This window comes from Gopherus flavomarginatus, chromosome 1, assembly GCF_025201925.1.
Source record: "Gopherus flavomarginatus isolate rGopFla2 chromosome 1, rGopFla2.mat.asm, whole genome shotgun sequence".
NCBI lineage: Eukaryota > Metazoa > Chordata > Testudines > Testudinidae > Gopherus > Gopherus flavomarginatus.
Window position 1 is genome coordinate 366,554,692 of NC_066617.1, and position 21,108 is coordinate 366,575,799.

The 21,108-nt window shown below is 45.8% G+C and overlaps 1 pseudogene; it reads right to left on the bottom strand.

The window, feature by feature from the left end:
- Nucleotides 1-10,517: 10,517 nt before the first annotated feature.
- Nucleotides 10,518-11,448, bottom strand: LOC127030927 (olfactory receptor 51G2-like; annotated as a pseudogene).
- Between the last annotated feature and the right edge of the window lie 9,660 nt (nucleotides 11,449-21,108).

Here is a 21,108-nt window from a genome sequence, read left to right on the forward strand (position 1 = left end):
CAGACCAATGGTTCTGTTATCTCATGACCTTTTCAAAAGACTTGCTCAGGTATTGCAGAGGGATAATGTTCATGACCCCCAATGTAAGTGTTAGAAAGAGCTTCTGGTCATTTCCCAGGAGACAGTATCATACAGCTGTTCACTGAACAAAGAGTTAAGAGCTCAAACCTATTGCCAACAATATTTGGAGTACTGCTGAAATACTTTCTAAAGCAAAAACCATTCAGCCGTACAGTTACCACTGTTTCTGACTTTCAATATACAGGCATGTCATGAATTTTTGGTTTGTAATATCTGTGTTACAATGAAAAGATTTAGCATAACATTTACTCTGTACTTTAGCATACATGTGTCAGTCTATTCTTTCCCCTCTGATCCACTTTCAGAAATGATTTCTTGGATTAGAGTGGGACTTAAAATGTAACGTCTGTCATCGGGATTTCTTCAGAACCTGAAAAGATTGCGGAGTCCCAGCCCTCATTCAGTTGATTGCCAGCAAACAAAAGTCTAGTAGCTCCTCTGTCCCTGGGTTAATAGCTGATTGGTTCTCCTTAGGTTCTGCTCTGTCAGACTGCAGACTGTATCCAGAGCAGTAACAGCCATTGGGATCAGTACAGAAAATATTCATTCCCTGAACTCTCACTCTCTAGTACATAGTAACTCCAGCACCTGTTACTCAGGCACGATGAGGGTTTGCAGTTAGTGGATTTCAAAGTCAAATGCAGGAGTATTCATGGAAATGGAACTTCATTTCCCACAGGAGAGTCACCTATTGCTCTCTCTCTGTCTTTGTCCTGTATTCATAAAACCTGTAGCACCTGGGAACAGCATTGTATCAGACATGGAGCTGAGCTGTCATCATGAATGTGTGTGTTAAACCCAGTTGTTAGGATGGTAGCTTTATAGCTACATTGTGTTGACTGTTTCTGTTATGGCTGTACTGGGTGAAACCAGTATTGTTCATGTTAGTTTAGTAACAGGATGCTGGAAAACAAGCAGAAAGGGAAACAACAGCTGAAGAAAAGCCATCTCTCAGTAAGCTCTTCAGGGAAGCTGAGAGATCACTCCGTAGCTACAAGCTAGGAAGATCCTATTTGTGGGCTCCAGGCACATTACACAGCTTGTTTTGCCAGTGCTGGGCGTCTGTGCAGAGGTGTGGAATCTGTTGCTGAGAATCTCTTCATACTGACAGGCACAGACGCTGCTGGGGATGTCTGAAGGCCCTCGGCCTGCCTGGGTCCCTGTCAGAGTGGGAGAGTTTGGGGTCAGAGACATGTACAGGCTGTTGTTTTAAAATTATTTTATTCTCTCATGTTATGCTTTATTCCTACTGTTCAAATTAAAGAGTATCTGGGTTCAAGAAGGCTGGCTGGTCACTTGTCACTAGTCACATGCTCACAAAGGGAAGAAACACATATGCCTAGCCCACTTGGATGTGCAGGGAAAACACATTTGACCCACATTGTGTGGTAGACAAGATCCCAGTGTGAGAGTGGGAGGATCATGAGATTTCACTCAATGAGAGGGAAAGCTATTATGCCTGACATACGGCACTTGAAGACCAGAGGAAGGGCAGAGATGTAGGTAGCCCTGTAACTCTTAGAGATATATACAAGGTGGAAATGCAGGAGCCCTCAGCCAGTCAGGAAACAGAAATATGCCCTATTGCACCTGTTACCACAGAGCAGTGCAGATCTGAACTCCTGCCTTCACAATCGAACTAGAGAATAAAATAATTATATATGCATTTACCGATTACATTTCCTGGAACAAATAAACCTGAGATAATTTGTGAACTAGTCACTAATATTCCGTGGGATTTCAGGATCAGGCTCAGATCACACTGCTCCTCTAGAAATGGGACAACCTGACAAATCCTAACCCAGGGTACTGGAGTTTTAATGCTCCAAGCTCACTTTGAATGTCAGATTTCTGTGTAGCTTGAATAACCCACCTTGGTTCATAGGCAGGTGTAGGGGAGGGATTACCAAGTGACCAAATGCTCCTGACCTCCATCCCCTGTCTCTGTCTCACATCAACAGACCAGTTGAGTTTGCTGCTGCTGCACAGAACATCTGCAAATGGAAACATTTTGCACTCTTTCCCCTTCACTTCACATTTTAAAGACAACGAAACCTCTCAACGTACCCAATTCCTGCTAGACATGGAGCTGCTGACACCAGAGGTCTTCAACCTAAAGGAAAAGGAGTCATCGGAGAGCTAGCAGGCAGTATCTGTTCAGACAGGGAGGCAACTGTGTTTATGAAGCATGAATGCACATTCCCTTGGGGGACACTTGGCCATCAGGGAACTTCAGCTGCTTGGCTTAATATGCACCAGCTTTAACCCCCATTGTGGCCAAAGGCAAACTGCAGAAAGACAAATCACAGGGGATGTGTAGTGATCCTACCCAGCTGGACTGCAGCGCAAGCCCTGCTGCTAGATCTATTCCTGGAATCCAGGCTTGTCATCACTGTTCATATGATTTTGATTAGTCACCTGGGTACCTTGGAGACGTCCGAGGGGTAACAATGAACCTGTCACAGCTGTGATCTTGCTGAAATAAAACAAAATAAAATATAATTATACTAATATAGTAGCATATTTCTCCCCAGCAGCCCCCTTTCCTGTATTACTAAATCAGGGTGCAGGCCAGGGAAGGGATATTCCAAAATGCTCTGTACCTGGAAATTTCCCTTGAATCGTTCCAGGAGGGCAGGTCCCTTCCCTTCTCCCTGAGGAATGAAAAAGGGGACCCAGGATCCAGGGTTCCCCAAAGTTAGGCACAGATCTCAGTGATCCACTGGTAGCTAGGTCCCCCCACCCACAATCTCTGGGCCTCCACAACTGTTCTCCATCTCCCTGCTAGCACAGGTTCATCAGAGATGTGCTACCAGGGCCTGTCACAGTAACCAGTGACTGCAGGATCTGCTGATGCGTGAATTGTACAGGGTGGAGGGGACTGCACAGACTTGGGAGGGCAGATTAGAGTGCCTGATGGGCACAATACCCCAGCCCAAGTCTGGTTCAGATGCTTCGACATTTCTATGCCCCGAGTCCAGATATAGACTCTGTCAGTGCAACCTTCATTTATGTTATGAGGAAGAGGAAGATAAAACACCTCCAATTTCTCTTGGCGATTCAGGCAGTTGCAGCTGGGCAGCATCATTGGGTCAAAATTGTGGGGGGGAGGCACTCTGTTCTCCAAGCAAACCATGAAACTCAGGTCAAACCATGAAACTCTGTCTCTAGTTCTACAGGACCCCACCCCTAGGTCACTGCATAAGCCCCCGATCAACCTTCCACACTGAGCACTCTGAGGGTGACCATAGTTCCCAAAGAGAAAACAGGAAACACACAGTTTCTCACCCTAGTCCCCTCGCCCCTGTGCAAAGCTATCGCCCATCACTGGAACCCAGTAGGGGCCCCCTCAAATTTCAGGAAGTTGTCACCTGTGGCTGCAACATTGCCTCCTGCCTCCCAGCTCTGCTTCACTCCCGTCTTGGGGCTGGCATCTCCACTCGCCTGCCTCAAACGTTCATCCGCTCCCCACTTCCCCACTTTTATGATAGAAGTGTGCATTTGGCCTGTTTGCTGTTGCCAGCTGATCAAGTCTGCAAGAGGAAACAGGACAAATGCCTCCTTTTGAAAAAAAAAAAGTTTGAGCAGGCTGGGACACTTGTATTAATATCACAGGGCAAATATATCAGGAAGATACTGAGCCATCTTAAGGAGAAGGGCAGGGACAACAGCATGATGAATAGATATTTTTTGATTAAACCAACATGTACAAGGTAACGGGCGGCCCATGGATATGTCAGTAGGTGGCACCCTAAAACGTTACAAGGTGGCACTCTGATATGTCAGGGACAATACGTAACTTGTTTGTATCTGTGTATAAAGATGTATCTCAGAAGCAATATGTTTATCTGGCCGAGGGGAGAATGGAAAGTCCTGCCATTCACTGAGCCAGTTCATTGTCATGGGCATACATGTGTGAGTGTTCCTGTAACCATCAGCACCCTGCTTCGGTGGCAGTAAACCTGACTAAGTGCCTGTTATAAACAGATAAGTAAGAGTTAATAGAACAGAAGTACTTCATATCTCTTTTGCCTGGAAAGGGTTAACAAGATCAGTGAGCCTGGCTGTCACCTGACCAGAGGACCAATCAGGGGACAGGATATTTACAAATCTTGAGGGAGGGAAGTTTTTGTGTGTGCTGTTAGTTTTTGGTTGTTGTTCTCTCTGGATTCTGAGAGTGACCAGACGTGCAACCAGGTTTCTCTCCAATCTCCCTGATACAGGTTCTTATAGTTTCAAAATAGTAAGTACTAGGTAGATAAAGCGAGTTAGGCTTATGTTTGTTTTCTTTATTTGCAAATGTGTATTTGGCTGGAAGGAGTTCAAAAGTGTATTTGGCTAAAATAATTTTACTTTGTACTTGTATACTTAGGCTGGGAGGGTATTCCCAGTGTCTATAGCTGAAAGACCCTATAACATATTCCATCTTAAATTTACAAAGATAATTTTTACTGTTTTTCTTTCTTTAATTAAAAGCTTTTCTTGTTTAAGAAGCTGATTGTTTTTTTTATTCTGGAGAGACTCCAGGGGACTGGGTCTGGATTCACCAGGGAATTGGTGGGGAGAAAGGAGGGAAGGGGGAGAGAAAGGTTAATTTTCTCTCTGTGTTAGGATTACTTTCTCTCTCAGAGAGAGTCTGGGAGGGGAAGGGAGAAGGAGGGGGGAAGGTGAATTTTCCTCTCTGTTTTAAGATTCAAGGAGTTTGAATCACACAGTGATCTTCCAGGGTAACCCAGGGAGGCAACGGTGAGGGAAAGGTTTTACTTTCCTTGTGTTAAGACCCAGAGGGGCTGGGTCTTGGGGGTCCCTGGGCAAGGTTTTGGGGGGACCAGAGTGTACCAGGCACTGGAATTCCTGGTTGGTGGCAGCGCTACAAGTACTGAGCTGGTAATTGAGCTTAGAGGAATTCATGCTGGTACCCCATCTTTTGGATGCTAAGGTTCAGAGTGGGGAATTATACCATGACAGTGCCTTTGCTGAAAACTGACTCTGTGGATTTATTGGGTGGTTCACTCGAGGTCTGCTGTGCCAACTGTCTGCACAGAGCTATGACAGCACACAGGGAGAACACACACAAGCAGCAGAATATCTGTCAACACTGATGATCCCCAACCACTGCTCTGATAAGGAAGTGAGCTGCCCTCCGTAGGACTCATGATCTAACATGGCAGAAAACTATGTGTTAGGGAATCCCCTTAACCCCTCCCTAAGACTCCCCTGAGAGTTTCATAAAGTATGGATGTACTGGTTTGCTAGCCAAAGAGATCCATATGAACTTAAAAAATATAGTAGGGTAGATAAACATGCAATGAAATCTTACAGACCAAAGACACTAAAAGATATCACACCACAAAAACACCAGAAGATATCAGTATATAGTGAAGGAACCCTCAAGCAGCAAGAAAAGGAACATGAAATGTTTTATAAATAAGAGACTGGTCAAAAACACCTCAGCTTACCATATATGGACAATTAAGTTGGCAATCAGCTAAAACTCACCATTAGTAAATTAAAACTTGTCTACCTCGTAAAAACAACTGTGTTATTTCTGTATTGCATTCTTGCTGTACATCATTTACAATGTGCATAACATTGCTAAACTGTTTAACCAACACAAAATAATGACAACAAAGAACATGAAGTCAAATTAAAAACAAAGTGGTAAAAAATATATATGTGACATAGTAAGTACGAATTGGGTAAACCAATTCCCTGGCAGTACCAGTCATAATTTGGATTAGTGACACTGCATCATAAGTGAGGCACATGTTATTCAAAACCATCTTGTTGAGGGTCTGGGTACCAATACTACATAATGACATGGCAATATTGGAGAAATTGGTTATGGTCCATTCACTAGGCAATCTGAAAGACAGCGTCCATAAGAAACAACCATCTACGTCAGCTACTGATGTATCACAGAGTAATACAATCCATGGAACAAAGAAGCTAGACATCCCTGTTTCCTGCCTAGTAAAGTTTACCAGAGTGTGACCACCAGCAGTAAGGGTAACCTATAACATGAATGGACAGTACTGTGTAGTAACTAATTGCAAGACATTTATATATAAAGGCCTCATTTGTAATGTCACCACTCTAAATTTGTTTTACTTCTCATATACATGGTACAGTGGAACACATTGTAACAATGCTTATCCCAGCATTTCAAAACACTCAGCCTACTACTACCGATGATACAGGTGATAACTGTCATTGCCCTAAGAGGAGTGTGTTGCTCTCTGTGGTGGCACCAAAGTAAAAGGGCCAAACTACTAAGACTCAATCATAAAATTACATTCCTCAGTCATGGTTCCAGGCCTAACATTCCCAGGTCCACAACAGAGGACTAAAAACAATTGGAAAATAAAATCTGTCCATCAGTCGTACGAGGGAATGTGCGAGGGAATATGGGACAGATGTCGCACAATGGTATAGTAAGGTGGCCACATAACAGTGTTTAGCCCAACTGGTTCATCTTCAGTCCTGGCACTATGCTTTTCTGGGATGATGAATAAATGTGGGGAAATGTAGTTGAAAGAAGGCCTAAGACTTGATGCTCTGTAGAGAGTCGTGATATGAGGCCTGATGCCCAGACTAAAGTAGTCAAAACTTTGTGGTTATAAAACAAAGTTGAGTTGTGAGCAAGAAGCAGTCCCAGCTCACAGAATCTTGCATGAACAGGGCTGACATTGCAGAAACCCACATTCTTAAGTAGTAATAGGCACAATATATATACTCAAATAAATTCCAGAAAGGTGGTACCATTACTTCCTAATACCAAACACATTCCCCAAGGACAACAGGAACATTCTGACTCATCTTAAGGATAAGGTCAAGATAACAGCATGATGGACAGAGATGTTTTGATCGAACCAACATGTATAAGGTAATGGGTGGCCCCTGGTTACGTCAGTGGGTGGCACCCTGATATGTCAGGGGTGATACATAACTTGTCTGTATCTGTGTATAAAGATTTATCTCAGGGGCAACGTCTTTGTCTGGCCGAGGAGAGAATGGAACGTCCTGCCATTCACTGAGTCGGTCCCTTGTCACACACATACATGCATTAGTGTACCTGTAAACACTTAGCGAGGGCATTAGCACTGTGCGTCATTGGCAATAAACATGACCAAGTTAATTTGCTGAAAACTGAGTCTGTGGATTTACTGGTGCTGTGTTAGGTGCTGAGTACCGCCAGATTAATTTTTTTCCAGTTCTTCTATGACTTGTTTTAGTGAATTTTTGGTGGTATTGGGTATTATTTAGTATATGAAGACATGTCTTCTTTTAGTGTAACCAAAATTTGTATCTTTCCTGTATTGAGAGGGTTTGTAGCTCATCCATTTTGTATTTCAGTCAACCAGGTTTTCCAGCCTTCTGGAGCAGGAGGTGGCTTTTTTGGTTTTATTGCTTTTACAGTTTGAGTAGCAAGCCCCATGCAGATTAGATTAACATCGTCCTTGCCCTCTTTTACAGTAACGGCTTGTTTGATACACATATTTGAGAAATGTATGATTATTTTTAGTTGCTTTATTGTTTCAGCTCCAATTACATTTTTTTTTCTGCGATGCCACACACACTTCTCCTGAATGACATGTGCACCAAACTGGAGATGCAGTGTTTCCACATCATATGTTCGCTTGTTTTTTTGATATTTTTTGTATTTGTACAGACTTTGTAACTGGGTATGAGCGAATGAGCTATTGGAATAAGAGCAAAAACAAAACTGTCATTGTGGTCCCTGCTCACAATGAAAGACGCACACCATGCTGTAGCCTGTGAATCCATGTACTGATGACAACTTAGTTTCATGCAGTGCACACTAAATAGAAATCCAGCAAAATGCACTGCACCAGCTAGAGACAGACACACAGCACCGAACGAAGACCAAATCTGTCTGGAGGAATCAGCTTGGCTAGTTATTCACTGCTATGGGTAGAATGTGCACAGGAAGGTTTTTTCTCATGCCCATCCCAGAATACATTCCACACACCACCCCAGGGGGCCCACCCCCAGTGTGAGAACCTCTGGACTACATGGTCTAATGGTTCCTTTTGGACTTAAACTTTATAACTCTTTGAATCATTGACTTCAGTGGATTGTAATCTTGGATGCAACTTAAACAAGGGAAGTCTCAAAACTGTCTCACTCTTCGAGCTGGGAACAACACCCTATTCATGTTTAATGCTTATCACCAAGCAGGTCCAAAGGGACACTTCAGTCTCTTTCCTTCGGGTTTTTGTGACCAGAGCTATAGAGTCACCCCCAGCCTCCTTAAAACTAGTAGGTTTATTGGAAAACAGCACAAAGCATTAGAGAAAATTGTTTCAAAATAACAAGCAGCTGTCACACGTCTACACTCATCTATCTCACATCTCACTACGAGCTAAGTTAGACAAGGTTTGCTCTGGAGATACAGAAACAGAACTGGCCCAACTTACATTCTTTTGGAAAGCCAAGGAGCTCATGGGACCTAGCCTAGTTTCTCTGTGTCTCTGAGAGCATCTTCCCAACTGTTTGCCATTTTCTTTTGGAATCAGACTTTGCTGAAACCTGTGTGAGCCTGGGCCCAGTCACCATAGTGCTCAGCTGTGTCTGTGTTACTGGGCCAAGGTGTGAAGCTGACCTTTGCCCTCAGACTGCTTTCTCCCATCTAAGATGATGCCCCTGTGGCCGTTGCTCTACTGTTTGACAGTTAGACTCTTCAGCCTCTATGTCTTGAAAACACCATTCCGGTGACTGTCCAAAACTCCCGGTGACCCCGTGACACTCCAACATTCTCCTCAGAAATCCACTACTCACACCTCACTGTCACGACGAGCACCCCCACAGCTGCCACAGACACCAAGATACTGGAGTCACATGGCTTCCCAGAAGCCAGCTGTCACAGGAGGCTGTGGTAAGAAATGTCAGTGGCTTTGCACTGTGGAACCCTGACATAGCCCTGATCTTAGGGTATGAGCACCTTGAGTGTATTTATGCTCCTGCCACTGACGTGAGGCAGGGCAGGGCTATTACTCACCTGTGCAGAGGCTCAGAGACAGCCAATGGCTCCCCCATGGTCACACATGACACAGGAATCAAACCTAACTCTGTTGAGTCACAGAGCAGTGCCAAGGCCACAGGACCAGACTTCCACCCATCTGAGCATTGAGAGGTCCAGCTGGGGTCTCTTGTGCACTGCAGAAAGCAGGAACTCTCTACGTTACTCCTGGGGGTGCACCCTTGGGTGAGGGACATGAGCTGGGTGCTGCTCTCAGACCCCACAGCCCCCTGCCCAGGGCAAGAAGAGGGTCTTGGTCTGTGCACAGTGACTCTGGCTCCCTGGGAAGCTCTTACCATGCTCCAGCTCTGGCTTCAGGCCTGGAGAGGGAGAGGAGACTCAGGTAAAGAGGAGGAGTGGGGGGTGGGGGTTGGGGGAAGGGGTAGGGCAGAGGGAGTGGTATGGGGGGAAGAAGAGGGGCAGGGACTGTGTCAATGTGGAGACGTGACTCCTGTATATGTTCTGCTTTTGCCTTTGGAAAAGGTGGTCACCCTACACTGAATGGGCTGGGCTGGGAGAGGAGCTAGCTGTGCCTGTGATGGGAAGCGGATTCCCTTTTCCAACCCTTTGCATTGCTGGGGCAGCACAAACAGAGGGAGGAGGAGGGAATCTGGGCCTGAGTCTCTTGACAGGACTCTGGTGTGTCAGGCCCTCATTCACACACGCAGCTCTGCTCTGCCTCAGTGAGGAGCAGGCTCAGCAGGTGTGCGGTGTACAGAGCCATCAGTGTGGGGGTGGGGATGTTCTGTTTGAATGGCTTCTCCTGGGGCTCCTACGTTAATCATGTCTCTGACACGACTCAGTCACAAGCACCTGGCTGAGGGGGTGGGGGAAGGGTGGGTGCCCATACACCTTGAACAGCCCCTGTGCACAGTTGCTGCAGCCGTCACGGATCAGGCAGCACCCAGAGCGCTCAGGAAGGGCCAGGATTGCAACTGCAGAACAGCTCTGCAGCTTTCTTCATGGCCTATGGGTGTTTAACCAGAGACAGGCCAGCTACAGGCCAGGTGTAATAGGAAACAGCATCCAGGTCCCTTCTCTTTATTGACTGTATAGCCAGGAATTCTGAGGTCGGAGCAGCTACCAATACGTCTCTTTATCAGCCAATATCCCACCAGTCCCCTGGCTCTCCACGAACACAGTCACTTTGTAAATGCTGGTGCCTGTCTTGGTCTAATTCCCCCAGTGCGCTGTCCTCCCTCAACAGAGGGTGGCGGTGGTCCCTGTCCCATTGCTTCAAGCTTTAGACCCCGTCTCAATCTCTTTCTATAGAGTGGAGGTGAGTAGCTCATCTCGTCTCAAATGTGAAGGTCCAGGATAGAATAAATGTCCATGTCTCGGGTTTTTAGTCTCTTATGGTACCAGCACTGGAAACGGCTGATGAACTGACCCTTCACTTGACAAACAATCTGATAATCCTCACACGAAGGTGTTTGCTTTTCACACTGTCATGACTGGATTCATCAGGGGTGGAATGAGAAGGTAGACGTAGCTCAGGAGAATCTGAAGCAGGTGAGTAGAACTGTTCCCGAATCTGTGTATCACAGTCAAGCTTATCTCTGGTGTGTAGAAGATCAGGACGACGCAGAGGTGGGAGATGCACGTGTTCAGGGCCCTGAGGCACTCCGCAGGGGACACAACGCTCAACACTGTTTTGAGGATTATCACATAAGAGAGGAAAATGAGCACCAAGTCCAGCCCCATAACAGTGAACTAGACAAACCATAGATGCTGTTGACTGTGATGTCTGAACAAGCCAGCTTCATGATGTCCTGGTGCAGGCAGTAGGAATGGGAGAGGACATTGGCTCGACAATATTGGAACCGTTTTAGAAGAAGGGGGAGTGGGATTATTACGGTTACTCCTCTTAGCACACACACCAGTCCCATCTTGACTATTCTTGGTGGGGTTAAGATGGAAGTATATCTTAGTGGGTTACAGATCGCGATGTAGTGGTCAAAGGCCATCAACAAGAGCACGGAGGATTCAGTGCATTGAAGTGAGTGGATAAAGAACAGCTGGGCAAAACAGGCATCGAAGCTGATCTCCCTAGCATTAAACAAGAATACGCCCAGTATCGTCGGTATGGTGGATATCGATAAGCCAAGGTCTGTGACGGCCAACATGGAAAGAAAAATGTACATGGGCTCATGGAGGCTTGGATCTATTTTTATAATGAACAGAATGACTGAATTTCCTACAATCAAAGTAACATACATTAGGCAGAAGGGGATAGAGATCCAGAGATGAAAGTCTTCGTGCCCAGGTATCCCGGTAAGAAGGAACACTGCAGGGTTGAATTTGGTGTCATTGACAGCTGACATAACATCCTGGGCAAGTCTGAGGAGTTTTGAACTTTTCTTCCTGAAAGGAGAAATAACAGGAGACTGGATGACATTTAGTGAAACATCTTTCTGGTCTCAGTGCAAGTCTAGAGACTCCCAGGACCTCAAGGAAGATGAGTAAAAACATAGTCTTGGATTTACACCACCAATAGGAAGATAGACACTGCCAGACTGATCAGAACTGGAGTCCATATAGGCCAGTATCCAGTGGCCGTCCAGATTCTTCAGAGAACCCATGGCAAGTGCATGATGAAAGTGGTCATCATATTTATCTGTCCTGATTTAAGCTTTTTATAAATATGTCTGCCTCTTTCCAGCACATGGGATAAATTCTTAGGGCCAGGTTCTGAATTCAATATAATTTACTTCAACAATATTTCTCAAGATTTACATGTGTAAATTCGATCAGAAATGGGCTCTATTAACTTTCCCTTACAAAACCTTCCCAGTGATACACTTTGACTCCCAAGAATCCCTCCAAGAGGAGCTGAAGTGCTTTTCCTGGCCAATCTGACTTAATCCAGAGAGTTCGACCATCCTACGAGCCGCTCTTCATTGTCACATGACCTGCATCCTCTCCCCATGCAACAGTCTGTAGATATATCGGAAGTTACAAGCTAAAACAGACAGTTACTTCAGCTGGACAGGGGAGGGGTTTTCTTCACACATGGGTATGCAAGTTATTTCAGCCATGCACATGTACAAGGTAATGGATAATTTTCACTTCCCTTTTCTGCACCTCAGTTCTACTCTTTCCTGAAACACTGACCAGCAGTTCTGGTCTGTCATGACTTTTTGGAAAGACTGCACAGGTATTGCAGAGGGATTGTGTTCATGAGCCCAAATGTAAGTGTTAGAAACAGCTTCTGGTCATTTACAAGGAGACAGTATCATACAACTCTTCACTGAACAAAGAGTTAATAGCACAAACCCATTGCACACAGTATGTGGAGCACTTCTGAAATACTTTTGAAAGCAAAAGCCATTAAACAGTAAAGTTACCACTGCTCCTTCCTGTAGAGATTCTAACAACTCTGCTGCTGGCTTTCAAAGTTTGATTTGTAATATTTGTATTACAGTGAAAAGTTTTGGCATAAAATGTACACATCTGTCCTATAGTACACACATATCAATCCATTCTTTTCCCTCTGATTTTCTTTCAGAGATGATTTCTCAGGTTAGAGTGGGACTTAAAATGTAGCATCTGTCACCTGGATTTCTTCAGAACCTGAAAAGTTCCCTGTGACTTAGCCCTCATTCAGTGGCTTGTCAGCAAACAAAAGTCTAGTAGCTCCTCTGTCCCTGGGTTAATAGCAGGTTCTGTTCTGTCAGTTTGTAGCCGGTATCCAGGGTGGTAACAGCCATTGGGATCAGTATATGAAATATTCATTCCCTGAGCTCTCACTCTCTAGTACATAATAACCCCAGCACCTGCTATTCAGGCACAATGAGGGTTTGCAGGAAGTGGATTTCAAAGTCAAATGTATGGGTATTCATGGAGCTGTCATAATGAATGTATATGTTCAACCCAGTTCTTGGGCTGTTTGCTCTAGAGCTATATTGGGTTGACTATTGGGATGTTTATGTTATGGCTATATTAGGTTAAACCACAGAGCATGGTGGGAAACAAGCAGGAAGGGAAGCTACAGCTGAAGAAAAGCTCAGCAAGGACTTAAGGAAATTTGAGAGGCCACACCTGACTACTATCTGGAAAACGCCTAATTCCGGGCTCCAGCCACGTTACAAAGCTTGTTTTGCCAGTGCTGAGACTCTGTCCAGAGGTGGGACAGCTGTTGCTGAGAAGCTCTTCAGACTGACAGGCACAGACACCACTGGGGAAGTGTGAAGGCCCTCGACCTGCCTGCATCCCCATCAGAGAGGGAGAGTTTGGAGTCAAGCCTGCTGTTGGAGAACTCTCTTATTCTCCCATCTTACACTTTATTCCTACTGTTCATATTAAACTGTATTTGGTTCAAGAAGGCTGCTGGTCACTTGTCTCACCAGTAGTCACAGACCCCCAGAGAGAAGAATCACAGGTACTGAACCCATTTGGACCAGTTGGGCAGTCACAGTCAACCAGCAGTGGGCTGTAGCCAGGGTGGGAGGGTTGTAGGATTCCACCCCATGAAAGGGAAATCTATGAGGACTCAGATCTGGCACTTGGAGACCAGAGATGGGGCAGAGATACAAGTAGCCCTGTAACTCTGAGGGGTCTCTACAGGGCAAAAACACTGGAGCCCTCAGCCAGTCAGGAAACAGACCTACTCCCTATTGGGCCTCTTATCAAAGAGCAACAGAACTCTGAATTCCTGCCTTCACGGTCGAGCCAGATAACAAAATCATTGTAAATTCATTTGCTGATTACATTTCCAGGAGCAACTAAACCTGAGGTAATTTATGAACTAAGCACTGATATTCCATGGGGTCTCCTCTTGCTCAGCCACTGTCAGGATCAGTCCCAGAGCACACAGCACCTCTGAAATGGGACCCCTTGTGAAATCCTCACTCGGGGCATCAGGGTTTTAACACTCTAAGCTCACTTTGAATGTCACATTTCTTTATAGCTTGAATAACCCACCGTGTACCATGGGCAGATGTAGGGGAGGGGTTGACAAGCGACCTAGCGCTGCCTGCCCATCACTGAGTCCCTGTCGCAGCCCAGCTGAGTTTGCTGCTGTAGCACAGAACATCTGAAAATGTAAACAGCTAGCAGCCTTTTCCCTTCACTTTGAATTTAAAGATACTGAAACATAAAATAATATAATCTCAGGGTTGGAAGGGACCTCAGGAGGTCATCTAGTCCAAGCCCCTGCTCAAAGCAGGACCAATTCCCAACTAAACCTGCCAACATACCCAAATCCTGCTAGATGAGGAGCCACTGACACCAGAAGGATTCACCCTAAAGGACAATCAGTCATCAGAGAGGTTGCACAGGCAACAGGTAGTATCTGTTCAGGCAGGGAGGCAACTGTCTTTATAAAGCATGTCTACACATTCCCTTGGGGGGCACTTGGCCATCAGAGAACCTCAGCTGCTTGGCTCAGTGTGCACCAGCTTTAACTCCTGTCACAGCCAATGGAAAACTGGAGGAGGCCAATTAACAGGGGATGTGTGGTGATCCTATCCACATGGACTGCAGTGCCAAGTCTGCTGCAGGCTCTACTCCTGGAATCCAGGCTTGTCATCACTCTTCGTATAATTGTGATTAGTCACATCACTACCTTGGGGGAGTCCGAGGGTTAACGATGATGCTGGCACAGCTGTGATCTTGCTGAAATAAAATAAACTGTAATAATAATAATCATAATCATAATCATAATCATAATATAGGAACAGCTTTCTCCCCCTCAGCCCCTTTCCCTGCATTAAACACCCAGGGTGCAGGCCAGGGAAGGGAGATTCCACATGCTCCGTAAGTGGAAATTTCCCTTGGATCATTCCAGTAGGGGGATCCCATCTCTTCTCTCTGAAGAAGGAAAAGGGGGACCCAGGATCCAGGGATCCCCAAAGTTAGGCACAGATCTCAGTGATCCACTGGTAGCTCGGCTCACCCACCCACAATCTCTGGGCCTCCACAACTGCTCTAGGAACCTCTCCAGCTCCCGACTAGCACAGGCTCATCAGAGGTGTGCTAATAGGGCCTGTTACAATAGCCACTGCCCACAGCGTCTGGTGAAGGGGCCTTGTACAGGGTGGAGGGGGCTGCACAGAGATGGGAAGGCTGGTTAGAGTAGCTGATGGGCACAATACCCCAGCCATAGACTGGTCAGGAGGTTTCGACCTTTCCATACCCAGAGTGCAGCCATAGACTCCCTCAGTGCAAACTTCATTTATGTTATGAGGGAGAAAAAGATGAAAAGCCTTCAATTTCTCTTGGGGATCCAGGAAGTTTCAGGTAGGCAGTACAATGGCAGCTGAGCTCTCAGAGAAAAATGCTCCATTTTCTATGACAACTCACCCCAAATATTTGATGAAAAAGAGACATTTTAGTTTGGGTCAAAATTTTTCATGGGGGTAAATGTTTCTGTTTTCCAGCCTAGTTCTAGCTCAAAACATGAACCTCTGTCCCTTGTGCTATAGGACCATAGCCCTAGATGACAGCACTAGCCACCACTCCTCTTATTAGCCTCCCACCCTGAGCAGGCCCTGGACATCTGCTAGGGTGGCTACACTAGCTCTATAGCAGAGGGAGCCCCTGGAAATGGCCTGTCTGCATGAGCCCCTCAATCAGGGGAACAATTTAAGAACATAAGAGCAGCCTTATTGGGTCAGCCCAAAGGTGCATCTACCCCAGTGTTCTGACAGTGACCCATATAAATACTTCAGAAGGAACAAACAGAACAGGGCAATTATCAAGTGATCCATCCCCTGTCATCTGCTTCCAGCTCCTGACAGTAAGAGGTTTAGAGATACCCAGACAATCACCATTGTGGAGATTCCTGTGTACCCCATGTTGATAACAGGGGGTGCTACTACCCTTGAAATGGATCTTTACTGGCTCCCGTTGGAGCAGATTACTGTCATGCCAGCGAAAAAGGTCCCCAGTAATTATTTTCAATGTGCAGCAGTTTACTGAGAAGGAATACACAAGCGGCAAAGGGTTATATTAAGCACATAACTCCTATATTAGACATTAAGAGCTATACAATAAGAGCGATACATTCCCCTTATCAAGTCTCTTTTTCACAAACATACACAGACAGGTCCTGCACTAGCCTTAAGCAGTTCCTGCTTGGCAAACAGAAAAGATGGTTACCAACTTTATAGATGGCTTCTTCTCTGTAAGTTCCTCTCAGCCTTCTGGCCTTCTGGGATTCCCCCGAAGTAAGGCCTCAGTTGCCTTGAGACCTTCTGGTTCACAGTCCTGCTCGAACTACGGAGCAGAGTTTTGGCTACTCTGTCTAGTAGTGTTGCTTGTTCAAGCGTCCATCAAGGAATCCAACCAGTAATTTAATTTGCTTGATTTTTATAGTCTTTTCCTCAAAGGAGTCCCATGTGTTAAAAGCATGCCCAGTGGGCGTGTGGTTACTAATTTTTACCTAATTAATACTTTAGGAGGAGACTGCACAATGGTGCCAACTGAACACTACCCCACATTCACTCCCTTATCAATCATTCACTTCAGCCTCCTGTGTGATGTCCTTCAACCGGGTCGAGATGCCCCAGTCAGCCCATGCTCCACTCCGGATGTTCTACACATGTTGTTTGTTTTCAGGCAGACATATTTGCTGACCCAAAGATCAGCATACAGCATGGAGCCAGTTGGTTTCACCTCTGGCATCTGCCTCACGCTAGGAGAAGGATTCTGCTCCCAGAATCCTCTTTCACAGTTCCTGTCAAGCCATGCTCTCACAACATTCATTCAGTAGGCCACAACAATTCAGCACCATCCCAACACCCTACAGTGTCCTGGGCTCCCTGGGCAGCTCTTACCACAGCCCAGCTCTGGCCTAGCCGGGGGGCAGAGTCTCAGGGAAACTGGAGGGTCAAGGGGTAGTGCTCACTGGGAAGAAATGGGGCACAAAGCAGGGCCTCAGGGGAAGAGATGAGGCAGAGTGTGGGGCCTCAGGGTAAAAAGGGGAGCAGGGGGTGCGGTAAGCCTGAACCAACACTGACCACAACTAGAAGGGCGGTGGGCTCCTGAGTAAAGGAGGAGTATGGAACCAGAGGATAGGAGAGCCTGTGTTTTATAGAAGACAGAATTAATGTGACCCCACAAAGTGGGGTCTCCTTTTATGTATTTCTGTCTGAGAGGAAGTCATTGTAAGGAACTTTGAAGGAAGGGCAAGGCACCTGCAGGGCTACCTCAGACCCCAAGTAGGCACTCTGGGATATCACCCATCTGCAGGGACTTGGACGGAGAAGGCTGTGATCCTGGAAGCCTTAACTAATGGGCAGAGGCCAGGCCAGCTCCTAGGCTGCTCTAAATGACACTGAGGCAGAAGGAGAACAAGTCAGAGAATCAAACCACTTTTAATAGCTCCTTGGCATCCCCACTGTCTGCAGCACAGAAGGCTGGTCCTGTGTTCTGGGCACTGTTCTGTGACTCAGGAGAGCTGGGTTTGATTCCTTTCCCCTGTGTGACCATAAGCACACCATTGGCTGTCTCTGAGCCTTTGTACAGGTGCATAATAGCCCTGCCCTGCCTCAGGGTGGTGGTGGGAGGATAAATACATTCAAGGTGTTCAAATACCCTGAGATCAAGGCTATGTCAGGGTCCCACAAAGCAACATCTCTGACATTTGTCTATAAAAGGCCTCTTACCACAGCTCCAGTGACAGCTGCTTCTGCGAAGTCCCATGCCTCCAACATGGTGGTGTCTGTGGCAGATGTGGGGGTGCTCAGGGGTGACAGTGAGGGGTAGGTAGTGGATTTCTGAGGAGAGTGTTGGAGTGTCATGGAGACTCCGAGCGGTTCAGCACAGTTACCGGCCCAGTGTTTGCAAGTCATTGAGGCTGAATAGGTCAAACTGCTGAGCAATGGCCATGGGACCCTCATTTTAGATGTCTGACTTGGAGAAAGCAATCTGAGGGCAAAGGTCAGCTTCGCACCTTGGCCCAGTAACATGGACATGACATGGCTGAGCACTATAGTGACTGGGCCCAGGCTCACACAGGTTTCAGCACAGGCTGCTTCCACAGAAATGGGCAAACAGATGGGAAGATGCTCTCAGAGACACAGGGAAACTAGGCTGGGTCCCAAGAGCTCCTTGGCTTCCCAAAAGAATGTAAGTTGGGCCAGTTCTGTTCCTCTATCTCCAGAGCGAAACCTGTCTAACTTAGCCTGTAGTGAGATGTCAGATAGAAAAGCGTAGACATGCGACAGCTGCCTGGTATTTCAGAATCATTTTCTCTAATGTTTTATGCTATTTGCAAATGAGCCTATCAATTTTAAGGAGGCTGAGGGTGACTGCATAGCTTTGGTCATAAGCACCAGAAGGGAAAACATTGAGGTGTCCAATAGGATCTGCTTGGTGATAAGCTTTTAGCATATATGGGGTATTGTTTCTAGCTCGAAGAGTGGGACAATTAAGAACATATGAATGGCCATACTGAGTCAGACCAATGTTCCATATAAACCAGTATCCTTTCTTCTGAAAGTTGGCAATGTGAGGTGCCCCAGAGGGAATGAACAGAACAGGCAATTATCAAGTGATCCACCCCGTGTCAGCACTCCCCAGCTTCTGGCAAACAGATACTAGGGACACCATCCCTGCCCATCCTGGCTAATAGCCATTGATTGACCTATCCTCCATGGATTTATCTAGCTCTTTTTTGAACCCTGTTATAGTCTTGGCCTTCACAACATCCTCTGGCAAAGAGTTCCACAGGTTGACTGTGAGTTGTGTGAAGAAATAATTCCTTTTCTTTCATTAAACCTGCAGCCTATTAATTTCATTTGGTGATCTGTAATTCTTATGCAAAGGAGTAAATAACACTTCCTTATTGACCTTCTCCACACCTGTCATGACTAAATTGTGAAATTCCACTCAAGGTTTTATTCGGACAATTCCGATTTTTCTTGGCTAGAGTCTATCCTCATTGAGTGCCTATCAGCATTCAGTTGCATCCAAGATAATGATCCACTCAAAATAATGATTAATTGATTCACAGAATTTAAGGCTAGAAGGGACCATTAGTCTGACCTCCTGCAGAATTTCACCCAATTACCCCCGTTTTGGGTCTAATGATGTGGGTTTGACTAATGCATAACATTTGTTCTTCAAAAGGGTATCTTGCAGGAGGTCATCCAGTCTTGGCTTGGAGGTATCAGGAGAATCCATCACTTCTATTGGGAGGTTTTTTTGACTCATTAAGCACCCTTGCTGTTAAAAAATGTGTGCCTCATTTCCAAATTTAGTTAGTCTGGTTTCAGTTTCCAGCCATTGGTTCTTGTTATAACTTTCCCTGATAGATTAAAGAGCCCATTATTACCCAGTATTTTGTCCCCATGAAACTGCTTGTACATTGTCATCAACTCTCCTCTTAGTCCTCTCTACTTATTCTCACTTCACCCAGTTTCTACAGACAGAGAAGGCTGAATGACCTGAGTATAATAGTCAGTCCCAGGATGTGAGCCACTAATGTGATGAGGCTGTGAACAAGGCAAATGAGATCCTAGAATGTGTCATGTGAGATAGGAACATATTAATATCCTTATACCAGGCACTGGTGAGATCTCCTGTGGCAAACTGTGTAAAATTCTGGTCACTCCTATTCCAGAAAGAAGAATTCAGACTGGAACAGTGAAGGACTATTAAGACTGTCAGGGCAATGGAAAGCCTGGCTTTGGAGGAGACTGAAGGAGCTAGGCTGGTTTAAACTAACATAAGGGGAGCATATTGCTTTATAAATACATCGGGGTGGGAGGTAGGTTGTGAACACCGGGGGGGGGGGGAGACGAGCTCCTGAAGCTGAAGGATGGTGCTGACAAAAGACCAAATGGGGAGAAACTGGCCAGGAGTAAACTGAGGCTGAAAAGCACAGCCCCCTTTGACGAGGGAGTTTTGGGCCCCTCCTGCAGCTCGGTAGTAAGAGGTGGAATCAGGAGGTGCTTTCAGAGAGTGAAGGACCTGGAGAGCATTGTCTGGCCAAACAGAGCCCTGTTGGGCTTCCCGTTGGTCTGATCCTGACTCCCACCTGCTCCATGAGCACTGAGAGCTGCTCTAGCACTGGAGATAGACCTCACACCCTGCGTCCAAATTTCCATCATCATCGAGTTTGGGGACAACTGGATCTGAGGGAGCAGGTTTGTTTATGTCCAATAGAGAGCTAGCAAGAGGTACTTGGAGCTTAACTTGGGTCGCGTTTGTGAGTAGGGAGCTATTGCCTCTCAGATGCTCCCAGGGTGGAGTGTAATTTTCCCAGGTTACTGGGTGAGGCTCAAGCCGCTTGTGTACTGTATTGTATTGTTGAAAAGGAACCCCTAGAGCTGTGGCTCTCAAACTTTTGTGCTGGTGACCCCTTTCACATAGCAAGCCCCTGAGTGTGACCCCCCCCTTATAAATTAAAAACACTTTTAAATATATTTGACGCCATTATAAATGCTGGAGACAAAGCTGGGCTTGAAATATGTATGACCAACATTTTACACAGTTTTCCAGAGGAGGTTTCACCAGTGCCTTGTATAAGGATATTAATATTTCCCTATCTGACCGGACACATTGTATGATCTCATTTGCTTTGTTCACAGCCATATCATATTGGTGGCTCACAGTTATCTTGAGATCTACTAATCCACCCAGATCTTTCTCCTCCTCTATTCTTTCCAACTTACCTTTCATGTATAAACTGGAGCATAGTGAGTAGATGTAGGGAAGACTGGGAACTGACTTGATGACTCTGTACAAGCACTTTCACAGAAATGAAATACCAGCTACTAATGGGCTCTTCTGTTTATAGGAGAAAGATATAAAAAGACCAATCCTAGGAAACTGAAGCCAGAAAAATGAAATTTGGAAATGAGACTGACATTTTTAACAGCGAGCGTGCTTAAACAGTGGAACAAACTTCCATGGGAGGTGGTGGATTTTCTTGATACCTCCAACCCAAGGCTGGATGCCTTCCTGGAAAATATGCTTTAGATGAACACAAATTATGTGTTAATCAAACAGAAGTCAGTACTGGGATAAATTGGTAT